This window comes from Lolium perenne, chromosome 1, assembly GCF_019359855.2.
Source record: "Lolium perenne isolate Kyuss_39 chromosome 1, Kyuss_2.0, whole genome shotgun sequence".
Taxonomy (NCBI): domain Eukaryota; kingdom Viridiplantae; phylum Streptophyta; class Magnoliopsida; order Poales; family Poaceae; genus Lolium; species Lolium perenne.
In genome coordinates this window covers 18,785,145-18,803,626 of record NC_067244.2, presented here as the reverse complement: position 1 = coordinate 18,803,626, position 18,482 = coordinate 18,785,145, and the positions used below count along the sequence as shown (strand labels likewise).

The 18,482-nt window shown below is 46.9% G+C and overlaps 1 long non-coding RNA gene across 1 annotated transcript; it reads left to right on the top strand.

The window, feature by feature from the left end:
• Window positions 1-17,586: 17,586 nt before the first annotated feature.
• Window positions 17,587-18,101, top strand: LOC139835999 (uncharacterized). Its single transcript, XR_011751591.1, has 3 exons — window positions 17,587-17,724; window positions 17,818-17,928; window positions 18,012-18,101. It is a non-coding gene; the product is annotated as an uncharacterized lncRNA (long non-coding RNA).
• Window positions 18,102-18,482: the final 381 nt, after the last annotated feature.

Here is an 18,482-nt window from a genome sequence, read left to right as displayed (position 1 = left end):
CGTTGGTGCACACGCCCTACGGCATCTTCGTAAACTGCGCCTTGAATTTTTTCCTGCAAGCCCCGACCGACTACATCTCATCTAACAGTGTTGGGGAAAGGGTTGGGAAATCTCCCGTGGCGCAGTTTCTCGAAGATGTCGTTGGTGCACACGCCCTACGGCATCTTCAGAAACTGCGCCTTGGAATTTTTTCCTGCAAGCCCCTGAACGACTACATCTCATCTAACAGTGTTGGGGAAAGGGTTGGGAAATCTCCCGTGGCACATCTCCACTTTTAGTATCTTACATACAGTTACATGATTACATAAAAATAAATGGGAAATTGATTGCCATGTTGAGATACTCATTTGTGCCATGAACATTCTTCAATTAACTTGATGATGGAGCATCTTCATCATTTAATCTTCTTCGGCCGTAACCATGGAGAATCTTCATCATTTAACTTGATGCTTGGATCATTGTTCACTCTGAAGGGTGGAATTTCATCAAACTGATTATAATCTTCTGACATGTCTGTCTTGTCCTCCACTCCCACGATGTTTCTTTTTCCAGAAAGAACTATGTGGCGCTTTGGCTCATCGTTTGATGTATTTGTTTCCTTATGTTTCCTTTTTCTTGGTTTGGTAGACATATCCTTCACATATAAAACCTGGGCCACATCCTTGGCTAGGACGAATGGTTCGTCTCTATACCCAAGATTGTTGAGATCCACTGTTGTCATTCCATACAACTTGTCTACCTGAACCCCGCCTCCTGTTTTGTTGACCCATTTGCACCTAAACAAAGGGACCTTAAAAGAAGGTCCATAGTCAAGTTCCCATATATCCTCTATGTAACCATAATATGTGTCATTTGGGCCTTCATTCATTATTGCATCAAACCGGACACCACTATTTTGGTTGGTGCTCTTTTTATCTTGGGCGATCGTGTAAAATGTATTCCCATTTATCTCGTACCCTTGGAAAGTCACTACAGTCGAAGATGGTGTCTGGGCCAGCAAGTACAACTGATCTTCAATATCTTTGTTATTCAGGAGATGTTTTTGCAACCAACCGCCAAAAGTCGACATGTGTTCATGTCTAATCCAATCGTTCGATCGCCGGGTTCTCGGGAGCGTAGAAAGTTCTTGTGGTCACCGATATACGGAGCCACCAAGGTGGAACTTTGTAGAACTGTGTAGTGTGCTTGAGTCAAAGAAATCCCGTCCCTACATATCATTGATTTCCTTCCTAGCGTGCCTTTTCCACTTAGTCTCCCTTCATGCCGCGATTCAGGAACACCAATCGGCTTAAGGTCAGGAATAAAGTCAACACAGAATTCAATGACCTCCTCTGTTCCATAGCCCTTGGAGATGCTTCCTTCTGGCCTAGCACGGTTATGAACATATTTCTTTAAGACTCCCATGAACCTCTCGAAGGGGAACATATTGTGTAGAAACACAGGACCGAGAATGCAAATCTCATCGACCAGGTGAACGAGGAGATGTGTCATAATATTGAAGAAGGATGGTGGGAACACCAGCTCAAAACTAACGAGACATTGGACCACATCATTCTGCAACCTCGGTAGAATTTCTGGATTTATTACCTTATGAGAAATTGCATTGAGGAATGCACATAGCTTCACAATGGGCAGTCGAACATTTTCCGGTAGAAGCCCTCTCAATGCAATCGGAAGCAACTGTGTCATTATCACGTGACAGTCATGAGACTTCAGGTTCTGGAATGTTTTCTTCTCCATATTTATTATTCCCTTTATATTGGAGGAGAAGCCAGACGGGACCTTGATACTGCTCAGACATTCAAAAAATATTTCCTTCTCTGCTTTTGTAAGAGCGTAGCTGGAGTAATGACGTCCTTTAACTCTCTCATGCAGTTTTTTGGGTCTTTCCTACGTTGCTGGTCCTCCTGTGCTTCTGGTGTATCTTTTGTCTTCCCGTACACGCCCAGAAAGCCTAGCAGGTTCACGCAAAGATTCTTCGTCACGTGCATCACATCGATTGAAGAGCGGACCTCTAAGACTTCCCAATAGGGTAGATCCCAAAATATAGATTTCTTCTTCCACATGGGCGCGTGTCCGGCGTCGTCATTCGGAACAGACCGTCCGCCAGGACCCTTTCCAAATATTACATCTAGATCCTTGACCATACCAAATATATCAACACCATCACGATGGGGAGGCTTCCTCCGGTGATCAGCCTCACCGTTGTAATGCTTGCCTTTCTTTCTTACGGGATGGGTAAGCCTAAGAAATCGACGATGCCCCAGGTACACGACCTTCTTACATTTTTCCAAATAATCACCTTCGAGCTCATGTAAACAGTGCGTGCATGCATTGTATCCCTTGTTTGACTGTCCTGAAATGTTACCAAGAGCAGGCCAGTCATTGATGGTTACGAAAAGCAGCGCTCTTAGGTCAAATTCCTCCTGCTTGTGCTCGTCCCACACACTCGTACACCTGCTAGAGACCACAGCTGTAGAAGTTCTTCAACTAATGGCTTCAGGTACACGTCATTGTCGTTCCCGGGTTGCTTCGGGCCATGTATGAGCACTGGCATCATAATGAACTTCCGCTTCATGCACAACCAAGGAGGAAGGTTATATATACAAAGAGTCACAGGCCAGGTGCTATGGCTGCAGCTCTGCTCTCCAAAAGGATTCATGCCATCTGTACTTAGACCAAACCGTAAGTTCCTTGCATCCTGTGCAAAGTTTGGGAACTCTCTATCGATTTTTCTCCATTGGGAGCCATCAGCAGGGTGCCTCAACATCACGTCTTTCTTACGGTCTTCTTTGTGCCATCGCAACAACCTAGCATGCTCTTTATTTTTGAACAAGCGTTTCAGCCGTGGTATTATAGGAGCATACCACATAACCTTGGCAGGAACCCTCTTCCTCGGGCGCTCGCCCTCAACATCACCAGGGTCATCTCGTCTGATCTTATATCGCAATGCGGTGCACACCGGACATGCATCCAAATTCTCGTACTCACCGCGGTAGAGGATGCAGTCATTAATGCATGCATGTATCTTTTGCACATCTAATCCTAGAGGGCAGACAATCTTCTTCGCTTCGTACGTACTGGCGGGCAATTCTTTACCCCTTGGAAGCTTCCTCTTAATTATTGTCAGTATCTTTCCAAATCCTGAGTCAGTGACACCGTTCTCTGCCTTCCATTGCAACAATTCCAGTGTGCTGCCTAGCTTTTTATGGCCATCTTCGCAAGTTGGGTATAACAATTTGTTGTGATCTTCTATCATCTTGTCGAAGGCCAACCTTTCCTTTTCAGTTTCACATTCTCTCCTTGCATCAGCAATGGCCCGGCCAAGATCATCATCAGCAGGCTCATCTGGTGCCTTTTGATCTTCTACTTCATTGTCTTCATTGCCTTCTGCAGTATCATCGTATTCAGGGAAATTGGGATAACCGTCATCATCCTCTTCCTCTTCGTCATTGTCTTCCATCATAACCCCTCTTTCTCCGTGCTTGGTTCAACAATAGTAACTGGGCATGAAACCGGATCGCAGAAGGTGGCTGTGAATGAGACTCGAGTGAGCGTAATTTACGGTATTCTTGCAGTCCACACATGGACAATACATGAAGCCACCATGTTTGTTTGCCTCCGCCACGGCCATAAAATTATCCAGGCCCGAAGTGAACTCGTCAAACCGTCGGTCAATGTACATCCATTGCCGATTCATCTGCATGATATAATTAAGCTGATCAAAACCATTACAGAACATCACGATGTATATATACACATGCATTTTATCAATTGCAGATGAAAAGGATAAAGTTGTTAACCTCGATGAAGAAGAAAAAAGCAAGTTAAGTGTGGCTTGATTTGTGTAAACTCAAGTGGCAAATCCTCTTAAGCATTTCATCAAACACCTCTTGTGCATGTGAAGAAGAGAGGAGAGCAATACACCCCTCTTGTGAAGAAAGTGAAAAAATGGCCAAGTGTGGCTCACACTTGGGCAGGGGCAAGGTTATATAGCCAGAGGGGGGCCTTTGGACCCGGTTTGTATTACAAACCGGGACTAAAGGGTTCCCACGCCTGACACGGCCTGCCGCGCCCTGCCGTGGACCCTTTAGTCCCGGTTTGTAATACAAACCGGGTCCAAAGGCCACTACAGGACAGGCTCCAGCGGGTGGGGTCGTCCTGGGCCAAACGAACCGGGACCAATGCCCCCCCATTAGTCCCGGTTTGGTTCAGCACTGGGACTAAAGCTTGAGAGCAAAGGCCTCTTCTCCACTAGTGCGGTTCGTACCGTCTCTTCTGGTTTTACTTTTCTCAGATCAGTATCGATTGATCAATCTTGCTGCCGCCAGAGTTCCTAGGGTTTCTACAGCCGCTCGCTGCTCTCGCTTGCAAGTCGATGGTACAGCAAAGGCAGCCAAGCAGTAGCGAATACGGCGGCCGCCGCGCACTTGCCGGACGTCCGCAAGGCCGTCCTGTTAACTCACCAAATGATCGTTTATACAGGTACGCTATATACTGGACACTCTGATCTAGCGCCTTTTCAGTATAGATAACCATATAATATATAGATTGCTCTTTTCACTCAAAAATTATACTAACATAGATTGCTCTTTCACGCCAATTACTCAGGTCTTGAATCTAGCATCACATTAAAAAATTAGATCTGGTCCTGGATGAGCTATGGACTTGTAAAGTGTACTAGTAGCATTCTTTTAAATTATTATCTTAGTTAATTTTTTAAATGATATATATCAAGTAATATTATTGCCAAGTAGACGTTGATGTGTCATTTTTTAAGCAAGCTGAGAAACGGCCGTGCATGGAAATTCTTCGGCGAATAGAAGGCATGCAACGACCCTAGCTAATACTAGATGAGATCGGTAAGGTTGATCACAATATTTTTCTCTAAATTCGTTGAGACACATTCCAGGAAGTTGTTTTATACTCGTAATTCCTGATTTTTCCTAGATTTGACCGCACAACCAGCTGACCTCATGCTCAAGCACGCCAACATCTACGACAAAGCGGCTTCTGCTACAAAGACCGATACCTGTAGGTTTGCGGCCGTTCGGCAGCACCGCTAAGGACCGGACCACCGCGTGGCGCTACCACTACAACGGCGGCGGGTCATATAAAGTCACGACAATGGAGACTCCGATGAAGGGCGTCGGCGAGCGTTCTTCTTGGCATAACCTATATGGACAGGCCCCGGACGACATGAAGAAAGTACAGCACACATGCGTGAGTTAGCAGTTTGGCGCTGTGGTCTGCCTCGATGGTTCTCCTACCATTCAAGTTAGCAGTTCCTCTTTGTGCGGCCGATGGCCTTCCTTCAAGTGCATGCACATCTATCAGGGTCTAATGTTTCGATCGATCTTGCTTAGATATGCATGCACTGCATGTGTCTATAAGGGATCAGAAGGAGCGATGGAGAGATCAGAAAGAGCGGTGGTAAAGCCATCGGAGCTCCACAAACAACAGAACAACATGCGCTGGATGTGTGTGGTCGGCGACGGCGGACGTCGTCGTAGATCGCACATGGAGTATCCTGATGGAGATAAAATCAAGTGCCGCACTTGACTGTCGCACGAATTTTCCGTGTCCCATCAGACCAAAACTGCGGATCGGCAGATTTGTTAGCGAAGAAGCAGCAACAGGGTAGAGAAACGGGATTAAGATTTTTTTTTTTTGGTCAAAGCTAACAGGGCCTTTCTCTCATACTCGTCGTCAAGCTTTAGGTTTATCCACCTAACACTGAACCCTAGATTACCTAGCAAGTTTGTGCAGTTGTTTGCAGGTCTACGATTCTAAGTAGAAAAGTCTGGGAAGCTCAATTAACGTCAATGGATAGCATCCAAGTCTCCGGCTGCTGGGCTCTACGGTCTAAAGTAGGCGGTTGCTAATTAGAGACATAGAGTCACTAACTACACCGTAATAGGATTACTTGATGGTAAGTAGAAGAGCTCTTGTTTAGGCCAGCTACACAATTACCAAATCAGGTACATAGGAATAACCAAATAAGTTACCAATCACATATGCTTGGAACCTTGGAAAAAATATCACGAATGGCGGAAGAAAATCCGTGGGTAGCAGGGGTTTAGTTTCTATGCATTTGTTTCATTAGGTTTCTACGGGGAATAATTTACGATTAATTGGGATGATTTCCACTAGGTTATATGGAAGTTGTACTGCATTTGTCTAAATATTTGACAACAAAAGTTGTACTGCATTTGTCTAAATATTTAAGTACAAAAGTTGTACTGCCATTTGTTGTACACTCTGATATGCTAGGTTTTATGGAACAATACTTTATTTAGGATCTCACAGAAAATAGGAAGTAATAACGCTGACCTATAAATGCACACTGGAAGAGATTTCTACAATTACATTCCTCCTACTTTCGGCTGTTTCTCCTTAGAAATATCCCCATTAGTTTTGGCATTAAGACTTCAGTTATGTCATTTTCATACATGTTGCCGTACCTAAGAAATAGCTAAGCTTTTTAAGTGGTAAATATATGATGAAGTCCTACTTGAAGAAGGTTCTTAACATGGAGCAAACCAAGGTAACTCCTAATAGTTTCACTTCCATGCTCTATTGTACATTATCAATTTAAGCAAAAGAAGAACTATTGAATTTCTCCAAGTTACCTCAGGAACTGCTAAGCTGTCCATATAGTATCACTAGGCTGCATAACCCAGCACATTGGTTAACTTCCTCACGAGTAATGACCCATGTATAGCATATGTGGTGTTTACATTTTTCATGCATATAAAGGGTGCATTTTGGATACAAGTCACAGTAGCATTTCTGCTGGAAGTCATAGTCATGAGAACCTACTATCAATCGGTGTCAACTCAAGAGCAATTCTGAACTCGAAATGTACACAAAGCCGATTTTTGTTGATCCATAATCCGGCAACACCATGATGTTGCTATAGAAGTAGAAATGTCAACATGCTAGATTGTATTGAGATGAAGTAACTAGTAAGGTTTTATCTTTGTTATTACCAGCACAGATATGCGAACATACAGTTATGAGAATTTCAAATGGACTTTGTAGAATATTTGTACCGTAGACATATTCAAATATTCCAACTAAGATAGTTAAACATGTAGGATTAGAAATATTAAGAATTGTCTATATTTATGACGCCATATTGAAAACAAAAAAGGTCTATGCCAGTCTGATGCTTTGTGTATATATGGGCTCATCAGTTCTATGTCTTTTCCCTGTTCTAACCAAGTTCAATCTTATGTAGTCTCCAATTCTTGAATATTTGAGTGCACATGTCATGGCAAGGGTAGTATTTACAATTTATTTGCTTAAAATGCTAAAACTATGCAGTCAAGTTTGCAAAGACACGTTATATGACAACCAATACATTGCTAAGCGGGGTGAAGTTTGGGGATAGGAGGAACAGAATGAAAATAAATCAAAATGGAGTAATAAAAGATTCTAGAATATGGTGACATCTACTGTCATTTTAGGGGAATTCCTAATGCAAATTAGCCTGTAAATTAAAATGAATCATATTATAAATTGTTGATATATACTCAACAAAAGATATGTGCGGCATCTATGGAATAAATTTATGAGATAGAAATATTTTCAAAATTTGTAGATCCATAATTTTTTCCCGGACACATTAAAAATACTTAAGATGTTGCTCTCGCATTTGCGAGGACCATGTGGCTAGTTTATTTTATTTTAAAATGAAGGAAGTATATACTATACCCGGATAATTTGCAAGTGAGACGACATCGACACTATACGAGGAGACAAAGTCCATGAGTGTGTGTTCACGAGCTAGAAGGTAGGCGACCACGACCTGCTCCAACCGCTAGATGACACTTCTTGCAGTTGAGGCGGTTGCTATCGGACTCCCCGCCCTCCGCGCCGCCGATCAAGGAGAACAACGTTGTCTTTACTTTGACTGCCCTTAACTCTTCGCCACGTACTGCTACTAATTAATCAGGTTCAAGTTTTTCCTGAGTCACTAGTGGAAAACAGGGCTTCCGTGGGAGCCTTTTGTCGCGGGCGCGCCTGCACCCGCGACAAATGGCCTGGCCACGTCGCCCCGAAACCATGTGGAGCGCGCGGAGGCTTTTGTCGCGGCCTTTTGTCGCGGGCCGTATTACGACCCGCGACAAAAGGGGTAGAAGCGACGTGGCCACCCCTTTTGTCGCGGGTCGTAATACGGCCCGCGACAAAATGTCCCCCCTATATATATATATAGAAGCAGCCAGCCACCCCCCCACCTCATTTTTTCCTTGGTGGTGAAGGTGGAGGTGTATGCTAGCTCATTTTTTCTACATGTGCACAAGAGGTGTTTGATGGAATGCTTGTGAGAGGGATGCCACTTGGTTTTATTTGATAAGATTTCTCCTCTTTTTGATCCAAAAAGGTTAGCAACTATTTTCTCGACTATATATATATGCATAGTCCGTACAATATTAATTTTAGCAAGGTGATTGCATCTGATACATATATAATTGTGCTTATGATGCAGATGAGTCATCCATGGATGTACGGTAACCGATGTGCTCCCGCTTTCAGAGAGGGCGTGAATTCTTTCCTGCTTGTGGCCGAGGCCAACAAGTCGAAGCAAGGTTTTATGTGCTGTCCATGTCTAAAATGTAAGAACGAGAAGGATTACTCTTGCTCAAGAGATATTAAGAGCCACCTGCTTCGGTTTGGGTTCATGTCCAGTTATAATGTTTGGACCAAGCACGGAGAAGAAGGGGTTATGATGGAAGACGGCGATGAGGAAGAAGATAATGATGAGAAGTATTATCGATCTATGTTCTCTGAATGCTTTGATACCGCAATGGACGACAATGAAGAAGAAGGAGGTGAAGAACAGGCATCAGATGATCCTGTTGATGATGATCTTCGTCGGGCCATTTCTGATGCAAGAAGAGATCGTGACACGGATAAGGAGAGGTTGCAGTTCGACAAGATGTTAGAGGACCACCACAAATTGTTGTACCCAGGTTGTGAAGATGGGCATAGAAAGCTGGGTAGCATATTGGAATTGCTGAAATGGAAGGCAGAGGTCGGTGTGACTGACTCGGGATTTGAGAAATTGATGATAATATTAAAGAAGCTGTTTCCAAGAAATAATGAATTGCCCGTCAGTACATATGAAGCAAAGAAGCTTGTCTGCCCTCTAGGATTAGATGTGCAGAAGATACATGCATGCATTAATGACTGTATCCTCTACCGCGGTGAGAAGTACGAGAATTTGAATAAATGCCCGGTATGTGGTGCATTGCGGTATAAGATCAGAAAAGATGACCCTGGTGATGTTGAGGGCGAGCCACCCAGGAAGAGGGTTCCTGCGAAGGTGATGTGGTATGCTCCAATAATACCACGGTTGAAACGTTTGTTCAGAAACAAAGAGCATGCCAAGTTGTTGCGATGGCACATGGAAGAACGTAAGAAAGACGCGATGTTGAGGCACCCCGCTGATGGTCGGCAGTGGAGAAACATCGGGAGAGAGTTTCCGGATTTTGCAGGTGAGGCAAGGAACTTATACTTTGGTCTAAGTACAGATGGCATGAATCCTTTTGGGGAGCAGAGCTGCAACACAGCACCTGGCCCGGGCCTCTAGGTATCTACAACCTTCCTCCTTGGTTGTGCATGAAGCGGAAGTTCATTATGATGCCAGTGCTTATCCAAGGCCCAAAGCAACCGGGCAACGACATTGATGTGTACCTAAGGCCATTAGTCGATGAAATTTTGGAGTTGTGGGCCAAACCAGGTGTACGTGTGTGGGATGAGCACACGGAGCAAGAATTTGACCTACGAGCGTTGCTATTCGTAACCATCAATGATTGGCCTGCTCTCAGTAACATTTCAGGACAGACGAACAAAGGATACAATGCATGCACACACTGTTTAGATGAGACTGAAAGTAAATATTTGGGAAAAAGCAGAAAAGTTGTGTACCCGTTCAATCGTCGTTTCCTTCCGCGCAAGCATCCCTTAAGGAAAAAAGGCAAGCATTTCGATGGCGAGGCAGACCGCCGTCCGAAGCCTGTCCCCCGTAGTGGTGCTGATATATTTGACATGGTCAAGGATTTAAATGTTATCTTTGGAAAGGGTCCAGGCAGTCGACCTGTTCCGAAAGACGATGACGGACACGCGCCCATGTGGAAGAAGAAATCTATTTTCTGGGAGCTAGAATATTGGAAAGTCCTGGAAGTCCGCTCTGCAATCGACGTGATGCACCTGACCAAGAATCTTTGTGTGAATATTCTAGGTTTTCTGGGCGTGTATGGAAAGACAAAAGATACACCAGAAGCACGGGAGGACCAGGAACTTCATAAAGGACGAAACGGCAATCATCCAGGGCAGTTTGTAGGGCCTGCCAGCTACGCTCTTACCAAACAAGAGAAGGAGATCTTTTTTGAAGCCCTATTCAGTATCAAGGTTCCGTCTGGTTTCTCGTCGAATATAAAGGGGATAGTAAATATGAAGGAGAAAAAATTCCAGAACCTGAAGTCCCATGACTGTCACGTGCTTATGACACAATTGCTTCCGATTGCATTGAGGGGACTTCTACCAGAAAATGTTCGACTAGCCATTGTGAAGATATGTGCATTCCTGAACGCAATTTCTCAGAAGGTAATGGATCCGAATCTTTGTCAGGATTACAGGAAGATGTGGTCCAATGTCTTGTCAGCTTCGAGTTGTTGTTCCCACCATCCTTCTTCAATATTATGACGCACCTCCTCGTTCACCTAGTTGAAGAGATTAGAATTCTCGGTCCTGTATTTCTACACAATATGTTCCCCTTCGAGAGGTTCATGGGAGTCTTAAAGAAATATGTTCATAACCGAGCTAGGCCGGAAGGAAGTATCTCAAAGGGCTACGGAACTGAGGAGGTCATTGAGTTTTGTGTTGACTTTCTTCCCGACCTTAAGCCGATTGGTGTTCCTGAATCTCGGTATGAGGGGAGGCTGACTGAAAAGGCACACTAGGAAGGAAAGCAACGGTGTGGAGGGACAAGATTTCTTTCAATCAAGCGCACTACACGCTCTATACAATTCCAGCTTGGTGGCTCCGTACATCGAGAAACATAAGAATGTTTTACGAGAAATAAACCCGGGCCAGCCCGAGTCCTTGATTACACGTCAACACATGAATACCTTCGGCAGTTGGTTGCAAAGACATCTCATTAATGACCCATCTGCGGTGGAGCAGCTGTACTTGTTGGCCAGGTTACCATCTTCAAACATATGTACATTCCAAGGGTACGAGATAAATGGGAATACATTTTACACGATCGACCAAGATAAAAAGAGCACCAACCAAAACAGCGGTGTCCGCTTTGATGCAACAGACGAGAATGGGCAGACCACCACATATTATGGATACATAGAGGAGATATGGAAACTTGACTATGGTCCCACTTTTAAGGTCCCTTTGTTTCGGTGCAAATGGGTGAAGCTCAGCGCTATACATATTGACGATAAGTACGGTATGATAACAGTGGATCCCAACAATCTTGCGTACCTGGACGAGCCTTTTGTCCTAGCCAGCGAGGTGGCTCAAGTTTTCTACGTGAAGGACATGTCTAGCAAATCAAGAAAAAGAAATCAACAAAAGAATACATCAATCGAGGAGCCAAAGCGCCACATAGTTCTTTCGGGGAAAAGAAACATCGTGGGAGTGGATGACAAGACAGACATGTCAGAAGATTATAATAAGTTTAAAGAAATTCCGCCCTTCACGGTGAAAATTGACCCAAGCATCTTGCTAAATGATGAAGATTCTCCATGGCTACGGCGTAGAAGATCACAACACTAGATGGCGATGTAATAATGTATTCTTCATATATAGTTCCCAAGACAATCTCTACATTTATGTAATAATGAAGATTAAACTGTGCTTGGCTTGTTGATCTGCTTGGCAAGGCGTATCGATGCTCCTTTTATAGGCACGGCACCGCTTCTACTTTGTCTTATTCCTTCGACAGGCCGTCGTGCGCTACATGCTTTATCTCATCGAGCAGTGCGTCCACCCACGCGTCCTTATCCTGCCGACACCTTTAGTCGCGGTTGCAGCCACCAACCGTGACAAAAGGTTACCGACACATCCTTATCCTGCCGACAGCTTTAGTCGCGGTTGCAGCCACCAACCGTGACAAAAGGTTACCGACACATCCTTATTATCCTGCCGACATCTTTAGTCGCGGTTGCAGCCACCAACCGTGACAAAAGGCCCTCCTAGATAAGCCTCCCCGTCTTTTGTCGCGGTTTGAGCCTCCACCCGGGATGAAAGTTTCGCGCGCCACTTCGTTCCCGCCTATTTTCTTCCCGCATTCCCGCCATTTTTCCACTATATATATGTAGGCTTGGACTCTCATATCTGCAAACCTCATCACTCTCTCCCATGGCTTCCATCGTATGTCTAACACCCCGGGAGGCGGAGGCGCTTTGCGCCTCGAACTACCCCTGCCCGCCCGGCTACCGCGTCCCGACCGGCTGGTTGCTGAGCGTCGGAGGCGTACCGGTCCCTCCTATCCCCGTAGGTGTGCCACGCGAGATGGCCATCACGAACCACTACTATTTCGAGCTCACGCCCGAGCAGCGGAGGAATCCCAGTGGCATCCCGACTACAGCCCGACTTGGGACAGCTTCTTCATCAATCGGCGTGAGAGGGCGGTTGCTGTGTACGAGGAGGACGGCCCGCCTCCTTCGAACTTCAACGAGGCCGGCCGTCGGATGTGGTGGCGCGGCCGGACTCTCCGTAGCGTCCTGGCCTATCGTGGCCCCCGCCTGCGCTACCCTCAATCCCAGCCCACGCGTGGTCATCCGCCGAGGTTCGACAACCGCGACCCCGATGCTAGCGACGATGACGTCGGCGACTTTGATGACTACTGTGGCGACGTGTATAGGACTAGGCACGACTATGATTGAATGGCTCCAACATTCGAATCTGGCCATGTATCTTATTTTTCAGTTGAGCTCGTACTTTAATTTCAGTTCAATCGTAATAAATTTCGTGTCAACCACTTTATTGAACAAAAACAACCGACAACGACTTTATAAACTAAATTTAAACTAATAGAACCGACAACGACTTTATTGAAATTACAATAAAATAGATAAATTACTAGTCTAGTCTCTACTCGTCGTCGGAGGTTGTCTCCGTCCAAAGGTCATCCCACCGAGGGTCGTTTCGGTCCAAGTTGTATTCGAGTTCTCGAGCTCGAAGGCGGCGACGGCCCGACGGTGGCGCCTGTTGGACCTGCGTTGTGCCTAAGGTTAGCAAAGAACGCGTCGGGGACCGCGCCCTCCACCGGCGCATCAACTGCTCGTCGCGCCGGCGATGGCGATCCTGCGCTGCACCTGGCGATGCCGGTGACGGTCCTCGTCGGTGACGAGGCACGGCGGTGGCGCGAGGAACTCCGCCTCCTCTAGCGATTCAACATCCGGGAAGTGTATGTCGTGCCCTGGCCGCCGAAAGCGCCACGCCGCCGCGTCGTGGCGCGCGCCGCCTCTTCCGGCGTGTTGTACGTGCCGAGGGTGAGGCGGAAGCCACCGGCGCGTATCTCGGCGGTGAACCTACCGCTCGGATGCACTCGAACGCCACGGAAACCGGACGCCCCTCGACGACATGGAGGCATCCCGGAGATGAATGAGCGGAGGCGGTGGCGACGTGTGGTTGCGCCCGCACTCGTCGCTCTATATAGCGCACGCGCGGCATGGCACGTGTCAGTGGTGGCTACACGTCGCACGCCGGCGTCGGCGGGGTGAGGCACGTGTCAGCGGTGGCTACACGTCGCACGCCGGCGTCGGCGGGGCGAGGCACGTGTCAGCGGTGGCTAAACGTCGCACGCCGGCGTCGGCGGGGTGAGCCACGTGGCAGCGGTGGCTACACGTCGCACGCCGGCGTCGGCGAGGCGAGGCTCGTGTCAGCATTTATATATGCGAGATGCAAATAGTTCTATGGATGTCATATTCATGTTCATTGGATTTTTCTGATCAATTTTCATATATAACACTTTTCTTTTTGAGTTACCATTTAAAAGTTATTGAAATAATAGTTTTTATTTAAAAAAAACAGAAAAAAAAAGAAAAACAAAAAACAGAAAAAAACAGAAAAACAAAAACGGTCCAGGCCTGATCCGCGTCCAACGGCTCCAGGCCGTTGGATTCAAACGGCCGGAGCCGTTGGATGCGCTTCACGCGGATCGGCCGCCTCCCCCTCCCACCCCTTTTGTCGCGGGTCGAGCCACGGCCCGCGATAAAGACCCCTTTTGTCGCGGGTGGGGGCTTGACCCGCGACAAAGGGGGTCTTTTGTCGCGGGTCAAGCCCCCACCCGCGACAAAAGGCCCTAGGTATAAATACCTACCGCCGCGGGCGGAGCCCCCACCCGCGACACCCGGAGGCCATTTTCCTTAGCAAAAATCGCGCCGTCAGGCTGCCGAAATCCACCGCCGCCGCCGCCGGCCATCTTCCCTCGCCTCCGGCCGCCGCCCTGCCACTTCTGAGCCGCCTCTTCGCCGCCCCGCCCTCTGCGCCACCTCCGCCACTCTGCGCCGCCTCTGCGCGCGCCGGCCGCGCCCTCTACGCGCCACCTCCGACGAGATCTCGCGCGCGCGCCACCTCCGGCCGCCGCCTCCTCCGGCCGCCGCCTCCTCTGGGACACCCCCGGCCGCCGCCGCCCCCTCTGCGCCACCCTCGAGAAGCAGGTAGCCGCCACCCTCCGCCGCCCCGCGCGGCCGCCGGTGCCGGCCGGCCATGCCCCGGCCTTTTTTTCGTTAAGTTTTTTCATTAAGTTTTTTAATTAAGTTAGTTAGTTTAGTTTAGTTAGTATTAGTATTTAGTTTTAATTAGTATTAGTTAGTTAGTATTAGTATTAGTATTTAGATTAAATTTAGTATTAGTTAGTTAGTTTAAATTTTTGTAGATAGTTAATTCAAATTTCGTAGTTACTTAGTTTAAATTTTGTATTAATTCAAATCTTGTAGTTAGTTAGATTAAATTTTGTATTAATTTAAATTTTATATTAGTTAGCTTGTAAACAACCGACGCAAACACTCTCGCGAACAACACTCGCCGACACCGCTCTCCCTCTCGCGAACAACACTCGCCGACACCCCTCTCCATCTCGCGAACACTAGCCGACACCCCTCTCCCTCTCGCGAAAACCATCGACGCCGCAACTCCCCTCTTCTCTCCCTTCTCGCGAACAACACTCGCCGACACCCCTCTCCATCTCGCGAACACTAGCCGACACCCCTCTCCCTCTCGCGAAAACCATCGACGCCGCAACTCCCCTCTTCTCTCCCTTCTCGCGAACAACCGACGCCGACACCCTCTCTCTCTCTCTCTCTAGCGAAGACAAGAAGCCTCCATTATTCGAGAACTACCTAGCGAAGCAGGAGCATAACTGGGAAGAATTTGTGAGGTACAAAGAATCAGAGGAGGCTGTGAACCTGTCAGCGAAAAACAAGAAGAATGCAAGCGAGAAGAAATATCACCATCATACGGGGCGAGGGGGCTACGGAAGAGCCATGCCTAAGTGGGATGCACAAGAGGCTGAGATGGAGCTGAACGGGATCACTCCAGAACCCACGCGAGAAGGATGGGACATAAGGGCTCGAAATTGGTTCCTCGCGCATGGCTGTGAGTATGACATGAAGACAGGGAACATTGTTGAAAGTGACACCAGGGTTAGGGTACCCAGGCAAAAATGGATTGAAGTGACGACAGATATAAAGGCGGGAAAACTAAAGTTTGCTCCCGATAGAGAGAAAGACTTGCTGACGCTTGTCCTCGGTAATCCTGAGAAGGGAGGACGAACAAGAGGCTTCGGCCCTAGTGTTCCGTGGTCGCTTGGGTTTCCGGCCGACGCGGAGACTTATAGAAGCCGAGCGAGAGCTAAACAACGCCAGCTGGAGGTGCAGAATGACCGGATGGCCGAGTTCCAACGCCGACTTGACCAGCAGCAGCGGGAGCTTCAGCAGCAGCAGCGGGAGATAAATGAACTAAAAGGACAACGCCCGCCAGATAATACCGCTGAAATATCTCAGCAACGAGACAGCAGCGTGGCCGACTCGGAGGCCCCTCCTACACGGATGATGATAGATGCCGGTCCTGGCGACCCCTTGGATGGAATCAAGGAGACAACACCTTGTGATCTCCATGAGGTGTTCAGGAAGGTTTCTGTTAAGGTGGCGGTCGGCTATGTCTTACCGGCATTTGGACCTGAAGGTGAGCCGGCAACATGGCATGGCAATCCGATTCCAGCTGGCTATGCTCGTGTCGGGGTGGATTCAGTTGTCCCGCAGTGGGAGACATTGGAGCTCCATATCCCTGGAGGTGATGGGGGGCTTACACTCAGAGAGGTGCTGGGAGAAATCATTCTCTGGGAAAAGAAGAACATCAGGCTGCCAGGCTGGGTAGCACCTAGTACCGGTCGTCCCAGCAGGTCACCATCACCTCCTCCAGGTGATCGCAGGCCACCATCACCTCCTCCTACTGATCACATGTCGCCACCATCACCCCGTGGGTACGACGTCGACCACGACATCGGTAGTCCATCTCCATCTCCAGCGCCGCCGCCTCCGCCCACTAAGACTCGGAATGCACCCAGCCGGAAGCGTTTCAAGAGTCCTATCCCCAAGAGGTCGCCCCTCCCAAAAGTACCAAAGGTTCCTCCCCCCCGTCCTTGGGATCTTACTGTCGAGGAAAATGCGGCCGCTGTTGCGAAACACAACTATGATCATTTCCATAAGCCAAAACCTCCAGCGCCAGAGCCATACACAGAGAAGCAAATAGAATATGCTACTAGTTTTCTGAACACACCATCGCAGTATGAGTTACACGAGAAGAAGGATGACTATACACGCACTCTTGCAAAGGTAATTGACCAAAAGAAGGATGAAAAGGATAAGGAGAAGGACATTGCTAGCACGAGCAAATCATCAGCTAGAAGTGCAGATGAGAAAAGGTCAAGTTCAACAAGTGCACCCCTCAAGGCCAAGCAAACGACAAAAGGCAAAAAGAGAAAGGAAGTTCCCCTCCTCGGTGCTCAGCCCAAACAATCGATCCCAGCACTCAAAGTGCTTAATGTTCCCAAGCTGTACCAGGAACATCATGGTGGTATCGATATGGAAGAAGCTGCAAGGCTAGCGGCTGCTTGTTCAGTTACCGTGGAGGAATTGCTGTCTGCAGCAGATGCTAACATACCCACTGCTGATATAGCTCCTAAATTTGTCTACGGGGCCGACTTGGTCAGCAGAGAGCAGCTGCATAAACTGCCAACACATATGCGGAATTTGCATCAGTGGTACCTTGATGCATGCAAGGAGAAAAAAATGTACATCGTGGCGAGTATACCATGGGAATATTACTACCGAAAGGAGGAGATCCATATTGAGATGAATGAACTCTGGCAGTTATTCAATCTAGAAGCCCTCGACAAATCTCTCATGAGTTGCTATTGCTTGTAAGTTGTTAACTACATATAAGTTCATTTTCATTCAGTTCATGTTCGTTTTCATTGCATATATATACTCATTATATCTTATGGGTTCTCTTTTGCAGTATGAAGATCAGTGAGTGCAAAAGTAATAATATTATCAATGTTGGGTTTGTTGACCCAGATAAAATACATGTTGAAACGGTGAAGCATAAACGCGAAGAAACGGGGGGAAACCTACTAAGGTTTTTGGGGCAGCAATATTTCTGTGATTCAATATTGTTTCCTTACAACTACGAGTGAGAGTCTTAATGATCTTTTATATATGCACATTCAATTTTTCTTACTCGATGTTAAGTGTAATTCCTGACGTATATGCATAACATGTGCAGCTTCCACTGGATTCTACTAGACATTCAACCTGATAAGGGAATAGTTGAAGTAAAAGACCCACTGAGTAGAGGCCTGGACGGGTTCCAGGACTTGCAGAAGTTGCTCCAAGTGTAATTTCCTTCATCGCCGCGCTTTATCTTTCGTGAGATATCAATTAATTATCCACTCATTCAATCATTCTTTTGCATGGCAGGGCTTGGCAAGCTTTGAAGAATGTTCATAAGGAGATTACCTTTGCAAAGAAGCTAACATTTAATCCTGTACCGTGCCCCCAGCAGCCACAAGGGATGAATCTATGTGGATACTACGTTTGCGAGTCCATTCGCATGTTAACCACTGAGAAGCAGAACAGAAATAAATTCGACGTAAGCAATAACATTCACAACTTTATTTATTATCATCAATATTTCGTTATCAAGACTGATATAGTCATACTCATCTCATTTTCGTATATAGGTCGACTTCATGCGGGACAGACTACAACCAAAGGAACACGCACTAGGAATCGCGGAGGAACTGGCGGGACTTTTGGTTAGAGAAGTCATAAACAACAAAGGCTTGTTTAGTCCAGATAGTTGTTCTACCTCCAAATAGACGGTCGTTAGTACCGTTTGTCGATCGTGAGCTCCATGTATATATGTAGGGAACCTACGAATATGTGTAA